General features: G+C 38.5%; 1 protein-coding gene across 7 annotated transcripts in view; it reads left to right on the top strand.

Moving 5' to 3' along the window:
* Positions 1-24,308, top strand: part of ESRRG (estrogen related receptor gamma) — a 597,265-nt gene that overhangs the window by 289,915 nt on the left and 283,042 nt on the right. The gene's annotated exons all lie outside the window — the stretch shown is intronic.

Genomic DNA, 24,308 nt, shown 5'->3' with positions numbered 1-24,308 from the left:
GAAGTAGCTTTGTTAGGATTCTAGCCGGCATCCTTGCTGTCACTACTGGTTCTTGTATAGTCAAGCCCCACTCTGTGCAGAGCAAATCTTTGCTCAGTTAAGCGAGCGTCAGTCACTGGTAAGCTTGGCTGCCGGCCTGGGGTTGTTAGGCTTTTCCATGCTACATCTGAATGAGATATTGACGAGACATTGCTACCCAAACAGAGTTGAGAAGCTGGATAAATAAATAAATAAATTAAATTGTCACAGGGCTGACAGAATAATTTTGAAAATGCAACTTACACTTCCAGTGCAGAAGCAGAACAAGGGAAGTGCTGCTTGCTTGGTGTGAGAGGGTATACCATTTGGTGGTATGAATATTTTTTTTTCTCCTGCCTTAAAACTGTGGATTTGGAAAGGGAGGGCAGATGGAGGGAGAGAGGTACTGGCAGATTATTAACCTGTGTTAGAACCTTTTGATCAGTTACTTGTTTAATGTGAGTAGGCTTTGCCCTATTATCTATTCAACAAAAGCTCCCCAAAACAAAAAGATGTGGAATAAAGTTACAAGGCTTTGGAGTGGGAATAAAACTCTTAACAGTGGGTAATTTTTACTTGGGGGCAAAATAAGGATCAGAGAAAATTAGGGACGGGTAGAAAAAAAGACATAAAGTAGGAATAGTTTTTAAATAGGAATGGCTGGCAGAGCTATCAATCACACTAAGAGCTCAGAGCTGCAGGGATTGTGTGAGTACAGCTAAGACCAAAGGCAGAGGCTTGACAGAGAGCCCTGAATACACCACCAAACCCCTCCCCCAAAAAATGTAATAGGAATGTTCTGTTCAAATAAGCTAAAAAAAAAGTCTAGACAGAAATCTAAGGGATTTTAGTAAATATTTAGATTCTTTGGTGCTTACTGTTGAATTAATATTCTGTTGTGATTGTGGCAGTTCTTATTCACATCTGTAAGCGGAAAAAGTGGATTTTATTGATTGTCATAGGTTGGTTATTCAGCAGCATTTGGTGATGGGGCGGGGGACACTCAAGAATCTGAACACTCTACTGGGCCTTTGTTTCAAGAAACTATTAATTGGAGGTTTGCAGGAAGAAATCAGAAATTACTGTAGGTTCTGAAGATTTGATAACTTCTTTTAAAATAGATTTTGTACTCGTGTAGTGTGGATGTGCTATTTCAATGTATAACTTATCCTTAGAACTGTGTCTGTATTGAAAATGGACATTTCTGAGCGTGCCAGCATTCCGTTCCCTCCGCATCCACCCAACGTTCTTACCAGAGAAAGCTGTTGGGGGACACTGTGGGGTAATGTCGTTGGAGTGGTGAACTGTGGCCCTTCTCACTCCAGTTTTTACTCATATGAACACAAACTCCCTGGCTGATGTCACAGAATCTGGACTTTCATGGCCCAGGCAAACACGAACCCACAGAAAGAAATGAAAATACGCACACACGAAAGACGATAGAGCACTCACTAAAACGGCATGGCATGAGAAATTGAGGGAATGTCTTCAAGATATGTAAAATCACTTTTCCTTTTAGTATTGCTTTTCCTCTCTTAACTTTGGTTTTATAATCTATAAGTGGGGATAGTAATATCTAGCTCATAGGTTTGCTGAGAAAATTAAGTGAATAACGTTCCCAGCCTGGTGCTTAGCACATATTAAGTGCTTCTCGGTCATCATTTTGAGAAATGGGGGATATTTAACTGGGGTAGTAAAGGATGGGCATAAACATCTGAAATTTTCTGTCTAATACAATCAGAATTCATGGATGTGTCACCTGTGCAGTCACACAGGGCCCCGTGCTCAGAAGTGCCCTGTGCTTGGTTTACTCCTCTGCTGTTGCCATCTTGAAATTCTTAATAATATTTCAACGAGGTGCCTGATATTTTCACTTTGCACTGGGTCCCACAAATTATGTAGCTGGTCCTGAATATAGTTATTTGATTTTGTTCATGCATTTCTATTTCTTTTCCAACTACAACTTTTATTGGATATTTTCAGCCAGCCTTTGGCAACATCAGACACTGCTCAGTGAGTTTTCTCTTTTTTGACTTTTCTTACTGCCATGCTTCTTCTAAAAATGCCCAGTTTGACCCAACCAAACTGCAATCCTCCCACTTCCTTTGTCCCAATGCCCCATTTTCTTGGGAAGACGTGCATTGCTATTCCTTCTTCCCTGGGTAAAACTTGCTTGGCCTCCATAAGGCTCAATTTCCACACTTCCCCAAGCAGACAAAAGCACACCTCAGGCTGCTGACACGGCATCACAGCCTAGTTTGATGCTCCTCCAGTCACTGCACTGCATGGATTGCTCTTTGAGGGAAGGGACATTGTCTTTTTTTAACCATTATTCTGACACATAGTCAGTATTCAGCGTTTGTTGATTGAATAAGTAAGCAAACAAACTGATTACCAGATCTAACAAGTGTATAACTAGCTCATTTTTGTCTCTCCTTTTTATGAAAAATATTTTCTGCTTTCCACTTGCAGCGTATTTTTGAGTAATGGGTTGCCTCAAATGTATGCAATAGGGACCAGATGGAAAAACAGATAAGCAGGATTCACTCTGAAGTAGAAATCAACTCCTCATTATCAAGAATCGGTAACTCACACAACTTAATAGCAGGAAAACCATCCAATTTTTAAAAGAATGGGTAAAGGGCCTGAATATACATTTTCCCAAAGAAGACAGAAAAATGACCAACAGGTCTATGAAAAGGTGCTCAACATCATGAATCATTAGGGAAATGCAAATCAAAACCAGAATGACATATCATCTTACACCTGTTGGGATGGCTATTCTTAAAGACAAGAGATAAGCAATGTTGGCAAAGGTTTGCAGAAAAGGAAACGCTGTACGCTCTTGGTGAACATGTAGATCAGTGCCCCCATTGTAAAAAACAGTATGGACATTCCTAAAGAAATTTAAAAATAGAACTACAATGTGACCCCACAATCTCTCTTCTGAGTATATAACCAAAGGAAATGAAATCACTACCTTGTAAAGATATCTGCTATCTGCACACCCATGTTCATTGCAGCATTATTCCCAACATCCAAGATATGAAAACAACCTAAGTGTCCATCAATGGATGAGTGGATAAAGAAACTGTGGTATATTTTTATAATGTAATATTATTCAGCCTTTCATTTTTAAATGAAAAGGTTATCTTTTCATTTGCCGCAACATGAATGAACCTGAAAGACAGTACATTAAGTGAAATAAGTCAGACACAGAAGAATAAATACTGGATGATCTCACTTATATGTGGAATCTCCGAAAAAGAAAAGTTGAATACAGAGTGATAAAGAATAATACAGTGGTTAACAAGGGCAGGGGGCAGGGAGTTGTCGGAAATGGGGTAGGTAATGGTAGGTCACAGGATACAAAATGGCTGATATAGAACTAGGAGTGCTGGCATGCCTGTAGCCATAGCTACTCTGGAGGCCAAGGCAGGAGGATTACTTGAAGACAGGAGTTCGAGTCCAGCCTAGACAACATAGCAAGATCCCACGTCAAAAAAATTCAATTAATTTTCTTCTGAAATAGCAAATATGTTGAATGAACAAGTCTAGAGATCTAATGTACAACATGAGGACTACAGTTAATATTGTATTTGGAATTTTTGCTAAAAATGTAGATTTTAGGTGCTCTTACAATAAATTAAAAATGGGCAACTGTGAGATGATGGTTATGTTAATTTGCTCGATTATAGTAACCATTACACTATGTGTATATCAAAACATTGTATGCTTTAAAAATATACAATAACATTTTTAAAAAAGAATTAGTGTGAAATTAAATGGATATCATTGTATATCACACAATCAATTAAATGAAATGTTTCTTATAATTCCTATTCAGTTGGTTAATACATTAACACCTTCAAACTCTTGTCCTAAGGTCTGAAGCATGTTTCTTTAGCACAGGGCTTTATAAACTCATGGGTTTATAAGCCTTTAACATATGAACCCACAAGACAACAGAGGACTCATGTGGGGATGAGTTTGACAATGGGCAGAGGTGGAAGTTAGTAAACTCTGTGAAATGGAATACTAAATTTTATGAGCATATGCAGTTTTCTGCAGAGAAAGTCCCCAGCTTTCATCAGATCCTCAAAGGAGCTTCTGGCGCAAAAGTAATTAAGGACCCCTGCCTTGGTATTTCAATTTGAGAAAATGATGTTTCTTTCTTACTAAAATACAGTACTGTATATAATGACTTATCATTATTAAAGGGGTGCTTTCATGGCTTTTAACAACCCCCTATGTATATCCCTGTTTATTAACTGTGTATTTTGGATAGATGTTGCTTAAGCAGTCTTATGTGTTGGTTGAAATATTTGTACTTGCTTTTCAAAGTTGTCTACCACTTCCCTCCCTTTTCTGTCCAGCCTGTGTTCTTGCCGCTTTTGCACATTTTTCCTTGTACAGTGGTGCACCATGAAAAGGCAATTGAGAAAGCCCGTGTGTCATTGGTTCCTTGGTGGTTCATTCCTTTTGTTGTTCTGGATTGCTTTTAGAATTCATATCATCAATGTGCTGGGGGTACTGGTGACAGTATGTTAATGGTTTCCTGACTGGGCAGACAGCTGTGTTGAGAGGTGTTAAGCTTTCAGTAAAATCATTTGTTTTATCAGTTCAAATTTACCTGCAATGTTAGCTTATTTACAACTGAATTTTTAATCTACATTTCTTAATTTAGCACCTTCTGTTTCTTTTCTTTGTTTTAGCATAATTTCATTTGAGTGCTGAGATTCCTCTCCCCCTCACGGCAATAAGTAAGGATATTTTTATTTGCAAATAAATGTGGGGTTTTTGGGGGGGTTGGGGGAGACTCCCCTTCCTCAAGAACATAACACAGTTCTAGGGCTACATAAGTGATAATCCCAAATTACTCACTAATGAAACATGTGCCGTTATCATTCCAGATAAATTCACCCAGTCCCGTGGAAGTGCCCGGAATGTTTCTGTTTTGCTTTTTCTAGTTTGTGTTTATGAATGTATGATGTGCCTGGGATTGGTAGAAGCAAAATTTTGTCCCCTTGGTTTGTAAGATTTTGCAGACCTTTTACTGATATGAAAACGTAGTTGTGATCATATATGCCAGTGTTCTTGGCTCTTTCTGTCATTGCATATTCCTCATTTTCTTTCCTGTGCATTCTTTCCAGTCCATCTAGTCTGAATTGAGAAACCATTCATAACTTCTACATTCTTACATTCAGTCTTCTTTTGTATGGATTAACCTTACCTTGGTAGGTAAATTGTGAGCCCCTGGAGGTCAAGGGCCCCTCTTCATTGTGCCTCCCTGCTTGAGTGTTTATAATCGTCACCTCCTATCCTGAGGAATCAAAATCATGATTTAAATTGTGGTTGTGTGGGTGGTGTATTGCTGGGGAAATACTCTGAGAATATGGAAGAAAAAGCAAGACAGTACCATTCTGAAACCAACAGAAATGGTAGACCAAATTCTGCTGGTCCTGAATGTGAAATGTTTAGGAATGAAAAATCAATTTCATGTTCATCGGAATTCCTTAGTCAAGAGAATATTTTTCCCCCTTTGTTGGTGTTTTTGAAAGGGTCTGATAGAAATGGCAAAGGTATAGCTTAAGTAAGATAAGGTTACATTTACTGAGTGGGCTCTTTGGGGACAGCATACATCAGAGCATATAGTCTTCTTGGACTAGCAAAGAATAATGGTTATGAAAATTAACCATTTAGGACTAGAGAAGGTCTTGGAAATTACATAGTCAAGCCTCTTCATTTTGTCAGTGAGGGGATTGATTCTCCAGCTGATTTAGGTCTAAAACTGTGATGATTTAGACAACTTTTCATGATAGTTTAACTGGTATTATTAATGGCAATTAATATGAGTCAAGCACTTCTTTAAATGCTTTGTATATGTTAACCCATTATTCCACAGCAGCTCCATAGATAGGTATATTATTATCCCGCTTGTAAAGATGAAGAAACTAAGGTAAGAGAGTATAGTTCACTCAGCTAACGTCCCATATTTCAGTCTATTTGTCAAATCTGTTCAATTTTCTCTATCACCACAATTCCTACTCTAAGCCAACCTACCATCACCTCAATATGGACTTCTGCAAAGGTCTCCTAACCAGTCATCCTACATCCACTCTTACTACCTAAAAGGATTCTTCCCTTGTAACAATCTATTTAAAATTCCAATCTGGTCATGACACTGCCCTGCTGTTGATGACCACAAGTAGCTTGCAGGATTTTCAGGACGCAGCCCTTCCTGGCTTTCTGGAGGCCTTTTTCATCCTCTTTCCCTTGTTAACTGTACTACAGTGCTTCCTCCAAACTCCCTCACATGCCAGAACTTTGCACATGCAGGACCTCTATCGTGAGTGCTCTCTTACTTATAGAGGAATTTGTTCATAGACTTACCATTCATATCTTAAAGGTCACCTCCTCAGGGAAGTCTTCTGTGACTCCCTAGCTAAATTGGGTGGCACTATTACAAGCCTTTGGACCCTCGGGGACTATGTCTTTGTGGCTTACTGCTATGTTTCCAAAGTTGATACAATGCCTGGGAGGTTGCAGACAAGAAGTATGTGTTGAGGAAGAGAAAGAAAAGAAAAGAGAAAGAAGAAGGAAAGATGGAAGCCCTAAGGTCCCAGGAATAATTAATTTTCTCTCTTGGTTCAATGAAAAGAATCAGGGTTGCCGGGCGCGGTGGCTCAAGCCTGTAATCCCAGCACTTTGGGAGGCCGAGACGGGTGGATCACGAGGTCAGGAGATCGAGACCATCCTGGCTAACACAGTGAAACCCCGTCTCTACTAAAAAATACAAAAAAACTAGCCGGGCAAGGTGGCAGGCGCCTGTAGTCCCAGCTACTCGGGAGGCTGAGGCAGGAGAATGGCGTGGACCCGGGAGGCGGAGCTTGCAGTGAGCTGAGGTCCGGCCACTGCACTCCAGCCCGGGCCCGAGCGTGACTCCGCCTCAAAAAAAAAAAGAAAAGAAAAGAATCAGGGTTTTGCATTACAGGATCTGATTCCAGGCAAAACCATACTGCTTATTTTTGGGAAAATGCACAAATTGTGGAGGAAGGACAAAAGAGGGGTCAAAAGTGATGCTGAGAAAAATTCCCAATAATCACTATAGATACTCTGCCCTATAGGAGGTAGAACATGACTCCCCAGTCCCTAAGTGTGAGCTGCACTTCCTTCTAAAAGTACAGTACAAAATAAGGGGTAGAAGAGAATAATTTACAGCGGAGAAGCTAGACAAACACTACCTTAAGCAGGTAATCAAGGTCAGCATCAACAGTATTAAGTCATGTTGGTAGTACACACCCTTGATACGATGTGATGAAAACAACACTCTATGTCTGTGGTCTCCCTCCCCTAAACCCACAACCCCTGTCTGATCCCCCAAAAAACATGAGGCAAATCTCAATTGATGAATTCTACAAAAGACCAAACCAGAACTATCAAGGTCATCAAAAACAAGGAAAATCCTAAGGTAATGGGATTTACTTTTTTCCCTCTTTATGGAACCTTTGTTTTCCCAATAGGGATTTATCAGACTATGTGAGTTGGTGGATCTGGAGGGATGGGTGTACTGTGAAGTATCTATCAGAACTAACTCCTGCTACTGCAGAACATAGTTCCCACTTATGGAAACTGAGAAGGTATTTGGTGACATTCAGAAGCCTAAGGAGTTATGGCAGCTCAGTGTAATATGACTTCCTCATCCTCGGTGGGATCCTGAAACAGAAGAAGAATAGATAAACATTAAGAAAATCTGAATACAGTATGGAGTTTTGTTAACAATAATGTATCAGTATTGTTTTGTTATTTGTGACAAATGTAATATCCTTCTGCGAGATGTTAACAATAGGAGGCCGCACGTGGTGGCTCATGCCTATAATCCCAGAACTTTGAAAGGCTGAGGCAGGAGGATCATGAGGTCAGGAGTTCGAGACCAGGCTGACCAACATGGTGAAACCCTGTCTCTACTAAAAATACAAAAATTAGCCATGGGTGGTGGCATGCGCCTGTAATCCCAGCTACTTGGGAGGCTGAGGGAGGAGAATTGCTTGAACCTGGGAGGCAGAATTTATAGTGAGCCGAGATCGTGCCACTGCACTCCAGCCTGGGTGACAGGGCGAGACTACGTCTAAAAAAAACCAAAAATAAATAAATAAAATTAAGGAAGTTTAATTTTTAAAAAAGTGATGCTGACATTTTGAGCTTGGGTGTCTGTGAATGAGTGTCATAGAAGCAGGAAAATCCACCAAGAAATTGCTGGCTTTGAGCATTAAAAAGTGTGGAGAGGGCTGGTGGTAAAATCAGACCTCAGGGTTAAAGAGATGCCAGGAGCTCAAGAAGGTAGAAGATGAGGTTCCTCAGGAATTGAGACAGGGAGAAGAAGGAAGGAAATTAGATTAAAGCTAGAAGAGACAGTAGAGGCCAGTGAATGATTTTTTTTTCTTTTTTAAGATTTGGAAGACTGTGTATTTGTTAATAACATAGGAGAAGAAACCACCCAAATGCTAGTTTCTTTCATATTTACTACAATAAATGTAGTAAATTTTTTTTGTAATTTGTAATAAATGTAGTAAATGTAGAGTGAGGCACTACAATAGTGATCCTTGGATGCAATGATAGGAACTGTGAATGGGTTCTTTCTACTTTAGGGTGATCTTCTAGGGAGCCAGCTTTGCTATTGTTGTTGTTGCTATTGAGGGCATCCCAAAATATTGGTGTCTCTGGGCCTTTTCGCTAGAACATTCATTTTCTCCAGAGCAGGGTCCTGCAGTGTTCTGCCTTGGAGATATACAATTGCCCGAGGGCATCTGGGAGCCCAGTGGGGAAGTGGGGTAAGGGTATGCATGCTTTCCTGTAATGCTCTCATTTTTAGCAGGGTGTCCCACAGCACCCCTCTGCTTCTTCCTCACCCCACTGCTCCTTCTATTTCTGTTATCAGAACTTCTCTAGCTAATTTTTTACAAAGAGAAAGTAGGGAGGAAGAATGGTTGCTCTGCCTTTTAGGAAGTAGGTGGAGGATGTTGAGGCCGACTTCAGCCAGCCCCACTTGTTTTCAGCCCCAGGCCTCACAGGCCTGACCCATGACCTACACCAATATCTGGTATACAATGCCCCATGATGCCTGAGATTTTGGGGAGAAGACTCCTGCTTCTTGTTGACATCCCTTTCGGTCTGTGTTTATGGTTCACTTCCTGTATACCTCTTGATCAGTTACTACTCTGCACTCTGCTTTGTAACTTCATATACCATGGTTCAGGTTCACCTGTAACTCCTATTTCCATCAAATATGGAGAATGTATTTCTGGTTTTGTCTCCTTGTTTTACAGATGATTCCTGAGAGGAAGGAGACATCACAATCTTTAATTTCTTAACATCAAAATTCCAAGATTCAAAATTTAAATTGCCTTTGTTTTCCTTGAATTGTATTCATGTTTTAAACATATATATTACAATTTAGAGACCAGGTGCGGTGGCACTTGCCTGTAATCCCAGTTACTCGGGAGGCTGAGGCAGGAGAATCGCTTGAATCCAGGGAGCTGTTGCAGTGAGCTAACGTCTCACCACTGCACTCCAGTCAGGGCAACAAAGTGAGACTCTGGCTCAAAAAAAAAAAAAAAAAAAAAAAAATACATAAAATAAAATAAATACAATAAAATAAAATTTAATGTATTTTTAATCTATTTGTTTATTTTAATGAAAAAATAGATGTACATTAAAGAACATAGTTGTTCATTTATTTAAAATAGATGTACATTAAAGAACATAGCTGTTCATTTATTTTTCCAGTGAGTCTGGTTAGTTTAAGGTTTAGTCTTTAGAACATGTTATTTCATGTCTTTGGGTCAGTATTCACATTTTTGAGAAGTAAGCAGTCTTTGTCAAGTGATGCAAGAATCAAAGCTTGTTTTCCGGAATGGAAATTAACTGAACCTGAGGCTCTTTTTTGTACCACTCCATTCAGTTATTTTCTCTTTTAATATTTTAGTGAATTTCTTAGACAACAAAAATAAAAAATGATTCTGTTGGCTTCCTGAGCTGTATTTAGTTGTCTCCTAGTTTACAGTGGAGACAAGAAAGATAGCATTTCCTGAGTCGTTTCTTTCCCTGAAGAGAAGAAGATTAGAGATTATCCTGGTTCATGTTCCCTGAAGGTATAGCCTGTGCAATCCAGGGAAACTATTTCTCAGTGAAAGGCTGTCCTTTTCATTCATGCAACTTGAACTTCCCTTTGGTAAAACTTTAACTGTGCTGAGCAAAACCTTTGCTTTTCTTCTTTCTACTCAGTGAACCCTTTTCACTAACACTCTGGAGTAATAATTCTAATAACTCTCTCCCAGGGGAGATCATTGTCTAGGAAAGGGGCTTAGTCAGTGGGAAAAAAGAGAAATGTTGCTCTGTTAGTAAATGTCAGCTCAAACAAGCACATCTCCTAAGAGGTTTCCAAATGGATGCATCTTTATTTCTCTACATGGTAATGGGATTATTTTACCCCTTTATGTAACCTATGTTTTCCCAGTAGGAACTTATCAGACTATGGGGGATGGTGGATCTGGAGGGATGGATATACTATGAAGTATCTATCAGAACTAACTCCTGCTACTGCAGAATATAGTTCCTACTTACGGAAACAGAGAAAGTATTTACTCCCGGATCCCCGCAGAGTGATCTAAGTTACCAAGAGAGACTTACCTTTAGGAATTTTTTTCCCCAAGTCGTATTGAGTATAAATACTGCTCCTTAAACCCAAGACCTACAGGAGTTTATTTCTTTTACACTTACGTCAGCCTTTAGTCTTTCCCATCATGCTGTCATGTCTTAGCTGGTGAGGCCAAGTTTTAGTTTGTAATCATGAATGCTTATAAGGCAGAAGGCCAAGGCTTCCTAAATTGCTCAGTGAGCCTCATTGTAAATTTATATTGAACTCTTAATGGTAGGAGCATTTAAAAACTTGGACCTTCTAAAAAGTGATCTCATTTCAGAATTTTTTTCTCTTCTGTATTCTCTGGATTAAACCACAGTATTAAAAAAAAAAAAATTCCTTAGTTAAGCCAGAAGTCTGGAAGTGTAATTGTCATTGAATTTACTTTAATGATAAAAACAGGAAGGAGAGGATCATTCATTCAGAAAATGGTTATTGGATCTGCTATGTCCTTAAGCACTCTGCTAAACCTGTAGATGAATAAGATGTGGCCCTTATCCTCAAGTCACTTAAAAATTAGAAGAAAAGCAAAACAAAACAAAAACCTATATACCTTTTGCTTTGTATTAGGCCACATAACAAATTACTTGAAAATTTTAACCACTTAAAACAACAAATATCTATAATCTTATACAGTTTTTGAGGGTCAGGAACCTGGGAGTAACTTATTTGGGTGGTTCTGTCTCAAGGTCTCTCATGAGGTTGCACTCAAGGTGTTGGACAGGACTGTAGTCATCTGAAGATATGACAGGGCAGGGGAATCCACTTCCAGGCTCCCTCACGTGACTGTAGGCTGGAGGTCTCAGTTCTCACCATATGGATCTCTCCATATGGCTGCTTACAACATGGCAGCTGGCTTCCCCCAGAGCAAATTATCTGACAGAGAGAAAGAGAAAGAGAGGCCAAAACAGAAGCTGCAATGTCTTTTATGACCTAATCTCAGAAGTGACATACCTTCGCCTCTGCTGTATTCTGTTGGTCACTCAGACCAATCCTGGTACAACATTGGAGGGGCCTATGCAAATATATAAATACCAGGATGGGGGAATCATTGGGGGCAATCGTGGAGGCTTCCTACTCCAGTCATCCATCCAAATACTGGCCTGCTCAGTGTCCACGATTAGCACCAAAGAAGCATGATCAGAAATATCCAGATTTTAGCCAACACTGTGGGACCAGAAGGGCAGTAAAATTTAGAGACTGAGTGGTGGACATAGAGGATAAATATGGATTTTCCAAAAGGAGCAGGAACCTCAGATACTTGTCTGGGAAATTTGTTTTATAGAAATTCTGAATTCTAACTGTATTGCATGTTTCTGATTTTACAAAGAAAGGGATTTAAGGTTACTGATCATATTCCTATCTGCAGCAGACTAGGAGCAATTCTTTTCACTAAGGGATCATGGTGCCTTATGAAAATGGAAATGGGAACAGCATGAAAAGCCATATTGAATGAGTCCCCTCATGGCTCCTATGGTATGGCATCAAAACCAACTGTAGCTAAGCAATTTTTCTTCATGTGCCACTACATTTCACGCAGAGTTTGTTGTAAAATAATCTAAGAAAAATTTTTGTGAGTGCATTTGCAAAATTACTACTAATCTGGACTGAAGTGGCATATTCTACTGCATAGTTCTCTTTTTAATGACTAAATTATTTCATGTAAAGGAGTCTATAAAAAGCATTTATTCAATTTGAGGAAATATACCAGAGCCTCTATGTATTCTTCCTAATGCCACTGCCTCATCTTTACTCTTAATATGTAAACAATGCCTAGGCAGATTCGACTTTTACCTCCCCTTTTTCCCTGAATAGTTGTTTTTGAAGCAATCATTGATGGCTGTATGTATCTAAGCATCTTGTCTCCCCTGGCCTTCCCCTGCTTTAACCTGGCAAAAAAAAAAAAAAGAAAAAAAAACCTGGAAATACATAGAGAGTAATAGCTAGAGGGACAGGAAGAATAAATTATATTGGTATTACTTTCTAGTACTGTACTTATGCTCAGACTGACTTCTAGTTCTTGTGTAATACAGGACTAGGTCTGGAGAAAAAGGCCTGATAGAGGACATGATATAAAATGAGATATTTGGCAAATATGCATGAATGTCACAGAGATAATGAATGAGGCTGACCAAGTGCTTCTTGCTTCTTGTCATTGTGTATGCACTTAGGTAGGTCCTTTTGGTTATGTTTTATTAAAACATTCCACTTTAAATTTGATATTTTAGATGCATATGTTATTGATAAGATATACTAATTCTAGGGAATGTCAGGAAAACTTAACCCTTCCTCTTAGAGATGTAAAATATTTTTTTTTCATATTTCTTATTCTGAGAACAAAGAGAAAATCAACTTGATGGCAATGGGACTGATTATAACTTTTGCGGAAAAGAAAAATAAAAAGGAAGGGTTGGTTCTAGGATTTTAGCAAGGCATTTAGTACAGCATCTAGGTCTGAATTTCCTTATCTGCAAAACTATGCAGAAGATCTATGTGATTTTTCTGTTTTTTCCTAACTCTAAAGTTTTATCCAAAAATTTGCACTGGTCGACTTTCTTGTGAATATGTAATTTTTATTCACCAAGTGGTATGATAAAAATGATAGTGCTTATAAAGTAAGTACAAATTATGAATAATGAAAAAATGTTCTTGCTTGTAAAGTGAATTCCAAGATTACTTGGAATATATCTTAGAATGTGATTATAAGTATGGGAAGGTCTATGGCTCCAATGTATTGATGATGAAGGGCATGTGTCTGAGAAATTAAAGTGATAGTTTCCAAGGAATCTTTTCAGAGATCACATCTTTCCTCTGTGTATTAGACATTCTTGCACTGCTATAAAGAAATACCTGAGACTGGGTAATTTATAAGAAGAGAGGTTTAATTGGCTCATGTTTCTGTAGGCTGTCCAGGAAGCATAGTGGCATCTGCTTCTGGGGAGTCCTCAGGAAGCTTCCAATCATGGCAGAAGGCAGAGGGGAAGCAGGCCTATCAGGTGGGGCAAGCAGGAGCAAGAGGGAGAGAGAGTGGGGGAAGGAGGTGCCACACACTTTTAAATGACCATATCTTGCAAGAACTCACTCACTGTCTTGAAGACAGTACCAAGCCATGAGGTATCTTCCCCCATGATACAAACACCTCCCACCAGGCCCCCCTTCCAGCACTGGGGATTACAATTCAACATGAGATTTAGGTGGGGAAAATATCCAGATTATATCACCCTGCTATGTTGTTCTCTGTGATACAGAGTTCACTGCTTACACTTCTTACTCTAAGTAAAGAATGCTTTCGACTACAAGTAACAGAAATACCAATTAATGTTGAAATAAGCATTTCATTTTCCCCATCACAAAAATCTTTGAGATAAATACTTCCATTTTTGTTCATCTGTTTCACAATGGTGAAGTTCTGGCATCTCTCTGATTCTCTTGGCCTTTGCATTAAGAGCACAAGATGGCTGTCCCAGATCCAAGCAATGCACCTCTATACAACAATGTCTCAGGCAAATGTCTATCCTCTACCAAACATGGATAAAGAGGATGAAATTACCACAACTGATCATGATTCATTATGCTTCTTTTCAAGTCTTTTTCACTCCCTACAATCTGGCCCTGAAATTTATTTTGCCAGCCTTATTTCCTATTACCCTTCTACCAGATTCCACTACTATAGCCAAATTCTCTTCTGCTATTCTCTAAAAAATGTACTGTATATTTTTAATCTTGCACCAAGATTTTTTCCATCTTTGCATATCCTCTTTCTAAGTTGAAAATCCTGGCCGGGCACGGTGGCTCATGCCTGTAATCCTAGCACTTTGGGAGGCTGAGATGGGCAAATCACGAGGTCAGGAGATTGAAACCATCCTGGCTAACATGGTGAAACCCTGTCTCTATTAAAAATACAAAAAAAAATTTAGCTGGATGTGGTGGTGGGCACCTGTAGTCCCAGCTACTCAGGAGGCTGAGGCAGGAGAATGGCGTGAACCTGGGAGGTGGAGCTTGCAGTGAGCCGAGATCGCACCACCGCACTCCAGCCTGGGTGACAGAGCGAGATTCCGTCTCAAAAAAAAAAAAAAAAAAAAAAAAAAATCCTATCCAAACCTTACTAAGATTCATCTCAAGTTCTTCCCTTTGGTCTTCTCTGGTCACTCCAGCTAGAAGGAATTGTTCTTTCCTTTGAAGTCCTATATTAGTTTATATTTTATGTTTGTATGAAAGCATTTTATAGAGTGACTTATGTCCTTATTCCATTAGGTTAAAAAAGCAAATATAATTGTGTCCATTTTACAGATGGGGAATGGGCTCAAAAGAAGTGAATGACTTTCCCACAGCATCATATTACCCAATGTTAGATTCAGGACTTGAACAAGCTGGGGGTAAGAAGTTTCTGTGACAGTCTCCAAAATAGCGTGGAGTAAATAATATAAATGCCTATTTCTCTGTCATGTTACAGACCACAGTGACCACAGCAGGTTGTCAGGCAGCTCTTATTTATTTAGGAGATCCAGCCTGATGGCAGTTTTGTCATCTTCAGCCCATGACTTTGAAGGTCTCATTGACCTTGGTCATTCTAGCCAAGGAAAGGGGCAGTGAGCAAAGTCCGGGTCAGGATATTTTCTCCTGAGTAAGTGAAGTGGAAATTGCACTTTTGCTCATGATTCATTGGTAGGAGTTTAGCCACGTTGCCCACCTGGCTGGTACAGTGGGAAATGCATCCTCGCCTCAGGTCCAGGAAACAAAGTGGAACAGATTTGGATGGACAAGTAGCAGTGTCTGCCAAAGACCTGGAATACAATTCTTACACTTCCAAGTCTGGTGGACTTTCTCCTCTGTAAGACTTTATCTTGTATATTTCTACCAGTGAAAGAAAATGTGGGATTGTGAAGAATACTGCATCTAAAAGTTTATCTAGTTCAGCCTTGCTACAGATCCAGAAAAGGCACTTAATCTCCAGACCTTAGCTTTCTCCTTTGTGAAATGAAAAGATTAGATTCCAAAATCTAATCAGGTACAGCCAGACCTCAGAGATAGTGCCAGTTCCGTTCCAGACCACGTCAGTCAAACAGTTACCAAAGTAAAGCAAGTCACATCAATTTTTTCATTTACCAGTTATGTTTATGCATAAACTGGTCAAAAATATTATGTTTATACTATGCTGTGGTCTATTAAGTGTGCAATAGCATTAATACCAAAAATAACATCCATGCCTTAATTTTTAAATATTTTATTGCTAAAAATGCTAATGATCATCTGAGCCTTCACCAAGTCATAAACGTTTTGCTGGTGGAGGGTCTTGCCCTGATGTTGATGGCCACTGACTGATCAGCATGGCAGTTGCTGAAGGTTGGGGTGGCTATGACAATTTCTTAAAATAAGGCAACAATGAAGTTTGCCACACTGATTGACTCTTACTTTCATGAATAATTTCTCTGTTGCATGCAATGCTTCTTGATAGCATTTTACCCACAGAACTTCTGCCAAAATGAGAGTCAATCCTCTCCAACCCTGCTGCTGTTTTATCATCTAAGTTTACAGAATATTCTAAATCCTTTATTGTCATATCAACAATGTTCACAGCCTTTTCACAAGAAGTAGATTCCATCTCAAGAAACCACTCATCCATAAGAAGCAACTCCTCCTCCATTCAAGTTTTATCCTGAGATTCCAGCAATTTAGTCCCACTTTCAGGCTCTACTTCTAATTCTCTTGCTATTTCTACCACAACTACAGCTCCTCCCTCCACTGAAGTCTTGACTTCCTCAAAGTCATTCATGAGAATTGGAATCAAGTTCTTCCAAATTCCTGTTAATGTTGACATTTTTACCTCTTCCCATAAATTACAAATGTTCTTAATGGCATCTAGAATGGTGAATCCTCTACAGAAAGGTTATTTTATGGACTTTGGTTATATTCATGAGAGGAACCACTGTCTATGGCAGCTATAGCCCTACAAAATGTATTTCTTAAATAATGACCTGAAAGTTGAAATTACTCCGTGATCCATAGGCTACAGAATAGATGTTGTGTTGGCAGGCATGAAGACAACATTCATCTCCTTGTCCATCTCCATCAGACCTCCTGGGTGACTAGTATATAGTCAATTAGCAGTAATATTTTGCTTCTGCTTTTTTCTAAGAAGGTCTCAACAGTGGGCTTAAAGTACTCAGTAAATCATGCTGTAGGCAGATATGCTATCATCCAGGCTTTGTTGTTCCACTGACAGAATATTGGCAGAGTAGATTTAGGATCATTCTTAAGGGTCCTAAGATTTTCAGAGTGGTACATGAGCACTGGCTTCAACTTAAAACCACCAACTGCATTAACCCCTAACAAGAGAGTAGGCCTGTTCTTTGGAGCTTTGAAGCCAGGAATTGACTTCTCTTTCTGGCTATGAAAGTCCTAGATAAATGTTCTTCCAATAGAAGGCTGCTTCATTTACATTGAAACTCTGTTGTTTAAAGCCACCTTCATCAATGATCTTAGCTAGATCTTCTGGATAACTCACGGCAACTCCTACATCAGCACTTGCTGCTTCACCTTGCACTTTTATATTATGGTGATGACTTCTTTCTTTGAACCTCATGAACCAATGCATGATAGCTCCAACTTTTCTTTGCCAGCTTCCTCAATTCTCTCAGCCTTCTGGAAATTGAAGAGAGTTAAGACCTTGCTATGGATTAGAATTTGGCTTATAGGAATGTTGTGGCTGATTTGATCTTCTATCTAGGCACTCAAACTTTCTCCATATGAGCAATAAGGCTGCTTCACGTTCTTATTATTCATATGTTCACTGGAATAGCACTTTTAATTTTCTTCAAGAACTTTTGCTTTACATTCACAACTTGGCTAACCATTTGGTGCAAGAAGCCTAGCTTATGGCCTATCTTGACTTTCAACATGCCTTCCTCACTAAGCTTAAGCATTTCTAGCTTTTGATTTCAAGTGAAAGACATGCAATTCTTCCTTTCACTTGAACACTTGGAGGCCATTTTGGGATTTTTTTTTTTTTTTTTTTTTTTTGATGGAGTCTTGCTCTGTTGCCTAGGCTGGAATGCAGTGGCACTATCTCGCTCACTGCAACCTCTGCCTCCCAGGTTCAAGTGATTCTCCTGCCTCAGCCTCCCAAGTAACTGGGACTACAGGCGTGTGCCACCATGCCCGGCTAAGTTTTGTATTTTTAGTAGAGACAGGGTTTCACCATGTTGGTCAGGCTGGTCTCAACCTCCTGACCTCGTGATCCTCCCACCTCAGTCTCCCAAACTGCTGGGATTACAGGCGGGAGCCACTGCATCCAGCCTTTTTGGGGGTTTTTAAATGGCCTTATTTCAATATTGCTGTGTCTCAGAGAATAGAGATGGCCAAGGACAGAGAGAGAGAACGGGGAATGGCCAGTTGGTACAGCAGTTCGAACACACACAATATTTATCAATTAAGTTCCTGGGCACAGTTCATGGTGCCCCAAAACAATTACAACAGTAACATTAATGATCACCAATCATAGATAACCTTAAAGTTTGAAATGTTATGAGAATTACAAAAATATGACGCAGAGACAGAAAGTGAACACACACCGTTGGAGAAATGGCACTGGTGGACTTGCTGATGAAAGGTTGCCACAAACCTTCCATTTGTAAACAGTGCAATATTTGCAAAGCGCTATAAAGTGAAGTGCAATAAAACAAGATATGCCTGTACTAAAATGTTATGCTTGTCACTTATAATAAGTTCATTCACAGATGGTTTTTAGGTGTCCTAAATGTACAAAGTGGAGTCTTAGAGTCTTAGACACTTAGTGTGTATTTCCTCTATTGTATAATTATACTTTTGTGTAGAAAGTGTGTGTCAATAAATATTACCTAGCTAACTCCAATGCCTCTATAAATAAATCAGACTTGAATTTGATGATATTGGTGCAAAGCACATACGTACTCATTGTCATATAGTCAGCTTTCCATTATTTGCTTTATGGATTATCCAGAGCTTCCTTTAGTATTAGCTAAAATTATGTTTTTGGACTATATGTGGCTTTATTGATGCTAATTTCCTATATTATCTTATGTAGGAGTTTGTGTGTGTGTTTCTGTTAGTTTTACTTTCTCAATATATTTGTTTGCTCCATGAGGGCAGCAAACATTTTAAAATTATTTATTTGGTGTCAACCCCACATTTACTAGTCCAGAGCTTAACACATGGTAGGTCACTCAATGCACATTTTAAAAATCAAATTATTTGCCATTGCATGTACTTGCTTTATTTCTGTATGAATTCAACTTTTGAGCATATTCCATTATATTTAGTTTGTTCCCAATTTCTGTTAAGTATCATTGGCTTTTGTTTTCCTCTTGTGATAAAGCCTGAAGGGAAGGAAGTCTATTGCACGTCTTCATCCTTGCAGCACGTGAATCTCTAAGTGAATTGCAACAATTAAACAATATAGAGGAGAGAATCCCTTAGTACTCCTGGGCCTCTCATATCCCATTTTAAAAACTGTGAACAGCAGTTTTCTTTGATAGACACAAAGAAATAGCACACCAGACATTCTGCACTTCCCTGGTGGCTGACCTTTAGGCAGCAGCGGATCAGACATGTTCTGTTCCATTCCATTGATTGTACTGTTCCTAAACTCCCACCACTATGGTCTAGGCGTGCGATGTGCTATCCTTACTTCAAGCATGCAGCAAAACATGCAAAATGTTATGATTTGTTGCCATGCTGACAGTGTCAACTTAACTACGGCTGACAAACAGTTTTTAAATAGAACATGTCAGTTCATTATAGTATTTTCCATCTGTGTTTTTTTTTCCTTTCCCACACTTAACACTGAACATTTGAAGAATGTTGCTATAAAGGTTTAGTTTACACTTCCGTCACTTAGGTTAATGACTTGCTAAAAATTATATTTTGGAAATGAGCAAAAAAACAAACTGATTTTTTTTTTTTTTTAAAGGAGACCCTTGAGGAGAATGTAGTTCTCACAACCATTTTTGGTTGTTTGGTTTTTATTGCATAACAGTCTTCTTTCTCTTTTTGCTTTCTTCAGTTTCTGTCTTGATGTTGCCACTGAAAATAGCTTTTCGCTCCGACTCTGAGCAAAATTGCTACTGCTCAGAGGTAGGGGCTTGCTGTATGAGGTACAGGCCAGTGTAGATTGTGCGCTAACACTGTGGTGTCTAGAATATTGACCATCATAGGGCTCACCTCGCAGTGCTTGACATTTTGCTGATCGTGCAAGTTGCATTTCTATTCCTATACCCTGCTCAGCTGCTTTCCCTCCTCTCCTCCTAAAGAGAGAGATTGACATTGCCCAATAGTAACTTTTAATGCCAAAACCACATTAAGTGCCTTAATTGTGTTTTAAATGATGTCTTGGGTCTGTGTACACTTGTAATGAAAATACAGGGTGACAATGAAAGTCTTCAAAGTCTGTTCCCGTGATGGTTCAATATTGCTAGCTTTTGTGTCACTAAAGATTTTTAAATTTTAAAGAAATTTGATTTTTTTTTTTGAAATAGTCTTGTTAATACTCTACTTTTTATTCTGGGCACTGAGGGTATTCCTTGCTGTTTTCATAGTTTAGGCTTTGGCTGCAAATGTTTGGACATCAGCTCAGACCATCGTCTCGGAGGGAACATTTTGCAAGTGTTATCTCCTTGTTCACAGGAATCCAAGGTAGACCTAGTGGAGAATTGTTTAGTGATAGAAACTGAAATAGCAATATAAAGAGGGATGGCCAAATTATGTAAAATCAGAGTGCATGAATAATTCAGTGCTCGCTTGAGTGTGATTTTTATTTTTATTGTTAAATAATACTAGCATTTCCATGAACTAATAACACAGAGACTAACCAACTGGTAAGCTTTTTGTTGGGGATTTGGGGCAAAGGGGAGGAGGAAGGAAAAAAGGAAACTAGGGCCAAGTAGTCATTTTTAAAAAATGAAGTGTCCTCAGTAAAACACTGATACAATCATCTGTTTTTTTAATTCCTTAACTCTATTGAAGATAAGTGAATGAAACCACAGAGAAACTCGATAGTACATATTTGTTTATAGATAATCTCTAGTAAATTGTCATGTTTTATGAATTCCCTTCTCTATTGAAACTCAGAATCTTGATCTAGTGCTTTATATGTATTTTTTACCCATATATTCTAGGTTGTGTATGTTGTTGTATTGATAGAAATAAGGCATATAGGATTTCATTCTTTTACTATGACTCATGAGAAGTATATGGAGTAGAATGAAGGCCTCTGCATATAACTTATTTTAATCCCAGCAAAAGTATTCTTATCTAAAAAGAGAAAAATCTTGACTACAATTAACTATAACATCGTGGATATTTTAAACATCCACGGAGAGAAGTGGAAAATGAGAAAAAGATGTTAAAATATTGAGAAAACACTAAGCATTGGATATAGGAAAAATTAAGACATATTAAAAAAAGAAACTCTCAGAGGAATATTATGGGGTGGTAGGAAATTTTAGCTGGTATAGTGAATGACCAAACACTGTTTTTAATAACCTTGTTTAATTGAATGAAATGTAATTTGCTTAGGAGGAACTGCCTTAGCTAGGAGATCAAGAAAGAAAAGCAAGAGGCGTGGTGCAAAGCAAGTACATGGTACCCAAAATGATGGGGAAACCATCTGATATTGCAGAAAAGTGCAAGCTAATATGATTTTGAAACCCCAACAGTATTCTTTTTATTCTAATTCTTCGGGAGACGGTGCAAGAGATTTTGTAAACCAATAATGGGAAATATTTCAGACTGAATCCAGCCCCAGCCTTGGAAATGTCAGAAGAGTCAGGACAAAGCTTAAGTATGCGTCCTATGGGAAGAACTTTGGGAGGTACCTTCGAATGTAGTTTTGTCATTCTAGATATTATTGCAGTACTGTCAAGGTCCAAGGGTCTTAGGAGGACTTGAGTTCCATTAGGAATTTGTGACCAATTGAGGAGGGAGTAGTTTAACTTTACCTGGGAACCTCAATTCCCAAGTGAGGTTGGGAAACTGAATACATAAGCAACTAGTCTTTTAGCATGAGAAGATATATTTATAGACACAAAACAGGAACTAAAGGTGGAATCAGAAAATGTGATTTCCTATAAGGTAAAGTAATTTAAGCTATTTTAATTTTAATTAAAGAATAAAGATAAAAAAATTGAAGCTATAAAAGACAATTTCTGAAAGAACAGTGTTATAAGGCAGATTGCACTGTTGCTATGTACATTAATACTAGTAATCGGGCAGCTAATAAAGTAGCATAGCTCTCACAAACATCTCATATGTGTGGTAGTTGTAATTAGTCCTGTTTCTCAGACATGGTCACTCTGCGGAGGGTCCCTCCTGGTAAATGTGTTGTTCTAAGGGAATAGATATTGGAACCATTTATAATGTAATTGAGACCTATGATCAGGTAAACCAAGGAAATAATTTCTAAGTTCTCAGCTAGGACATATTCATCTGAAAAGCATTTTCAAATTATATGGCTCATTCCCCTGCCCCATGGAATCCTAGCCACCGGGAGATTCCGATACACCCCCTAACTCTTCTGAGTGGGAATATAAGGTTGTAGTTATTTCATTTATTCTCTATTTCATCTTCTGGGTACTTATACATGAGGGTATTTATAATGAACAGATGGCATCCAAGTAGGATTTTTTTTTAAGAGAAGGAAAACAGTATCTCCCCAAATTTCTCATTGATTCAAAAGATTGAATACCTGCTAAAACTGACAAGGGATGTTTTTTATTTTTAGCCACACATTTCCTGTCACCTTCTCTGGCATGCTTGTTTTATTTATTTGTAAGGTGGAAAATGTTTACTGTAAAGCTATTTTTGTCTAGATCCCACAGTTTGGTAAAAGAAATCAAATGGAGGTTTCAAATTCACAGTGGGCTTTCATTAATGACGATCATTAGTCCTGTTCTGAACTATTGACAAAATGTTATAGCATTCTTGAGAGCGGAACTTGTATTCTTTTAAATAAAGAACTAGTTCATTAAAGGTTCTTTCTAATGAAAATGACTCAATTCTGCTGTTAAGTGCTAACCTTAAAAAAGAAAAGAAAGCTAAAAGATAGTTTACAAAAATGCATAGTTTCACAAAAATCAGTAAGTTAGAAGATGATTGAGGCTTGAATTTCTTTAGAGTTTCTAAAATGTCCTCTATCTTCTCTGTGTAACACCAGAAAATGTTTGCCTGCATTTTGATAACCAATATGGAAATTAGATATTAATATATACAGGGAAAGACAGAGACAGAGAGAAAATACTTATCACCCTAAGAAGGAAGGAATCATGCCATTACTCACAGGTGGCAATGCCATGAGAGACTTACTCAGTCATCCTGTAACAAGTGCAAATCTGTCCCTGGACCAAAAAGAAAAGGGATTTAAAGGGCAGATATACCAGCCCTATTGTATGTAAGAGCTCTTGTGTTTTGCTTGAAAGCCAAGGCCTTTGTAATTGGTTTCTAACTAGTTACTCACATAAGACTTAAAAATAACAGAAAGAAATGTGAAATCAGTTTCTTTTTTAAAGCTAGAAGAAATGGTGTATCATAATTATTTTGCAAAGGGAGTTCTAGCTTTTAAAAAGCTTATTAGGGTTTATTCTCTAAAAATCTCCTCTTTTTCAGCTGAGGTGACTGTAAGGCCAGGTAACCCCAAATGAGACTTATCGACCTTCAGATTTTTCAATCAGAGGGTTGTCACCTTGAAATCACCAGCATTTGCACACGGCATGTCTCTCTACCACCGTGCAGGACATAAATATGAAACTGGCCAATCTGCCTCCTACTTTGCACATTAATAATTCTTAGGAATTGTCTGGAAATGAGTTAAAGAGTTAGGTTTGCCACTCACCTATGATTTTTGTCTTACCTGATGTTTGACTTTCTGAGGTAACCACAAAAGGAGACAGAAGTGAAGAGAGGACTATTTGCATGTGTAAAGGAGTTCTCTTCTGCATTAGGTACCGGGGTGGTGTGTGTGCTGACTGACTTCTTCTGACTTGCTCTAATTAGTCTACTAAGATATAAGCTCTCTTGAACTGTGACGGTATGTTTGGTGTAGTGATTGGAGTGCAGAAGACATTACGTAAATGTTGACTGGCTTGTTGATGGACCCGTTCTGCATATGCTCACACAGGTAAATCAACTGTTGGATGTTGAGAAATGGGAAGAATTTGAAGGCCATTTAGAGATACTTGCAAATGTGGTTATTTATTGTCTGCTACTTTTAACACTGCTCTTAAAAAGAAAAAAAAAAAAAAAACTAAATACATTTACCTGATTTCTCTGTGGCCTTACTTTCCAGCAAAGATTGAGGCAAGCGATTTTTTTTTTTGTTGTTGTTCAGGGATGCATTCTAGCACTGCACACAGTGCCTGTCACATAGTAAGTACTCAATAAATGTTTGTTGAGTGAAAGCATGAATATGTTGTGCCAGTAGTGAAGATGTTAAAATAGTAATATACGCTATCATCTTCTATATACGTATTACTCACAAACCAGGTGTATTTCTTATTTGTTTTGGATAAGAGATTGACATTGCTTATTAATTTTAACTTGGGTTAAAAATAAGTGCTTAGTT

The sequence above is a fragment of the Piliocolobus tephrosceles genome, chromosome 1 (assembly GCF_002776525.5).
Source record: "Piliocolobus tephrosceles isolate RC106 chromosome 1, ASM277652v3, whole genome shotgun sequence".
Taxonomy (NCBI): Eukaryota; Metazoa; Chordata; class Mammalia; order Primates; family Cercopithecidae; genus Piliocolobus; species Piliocolobus tephrosceles.
This window is presented reverse-complemented; position numbering and strand designations above follow the sequence as displayed.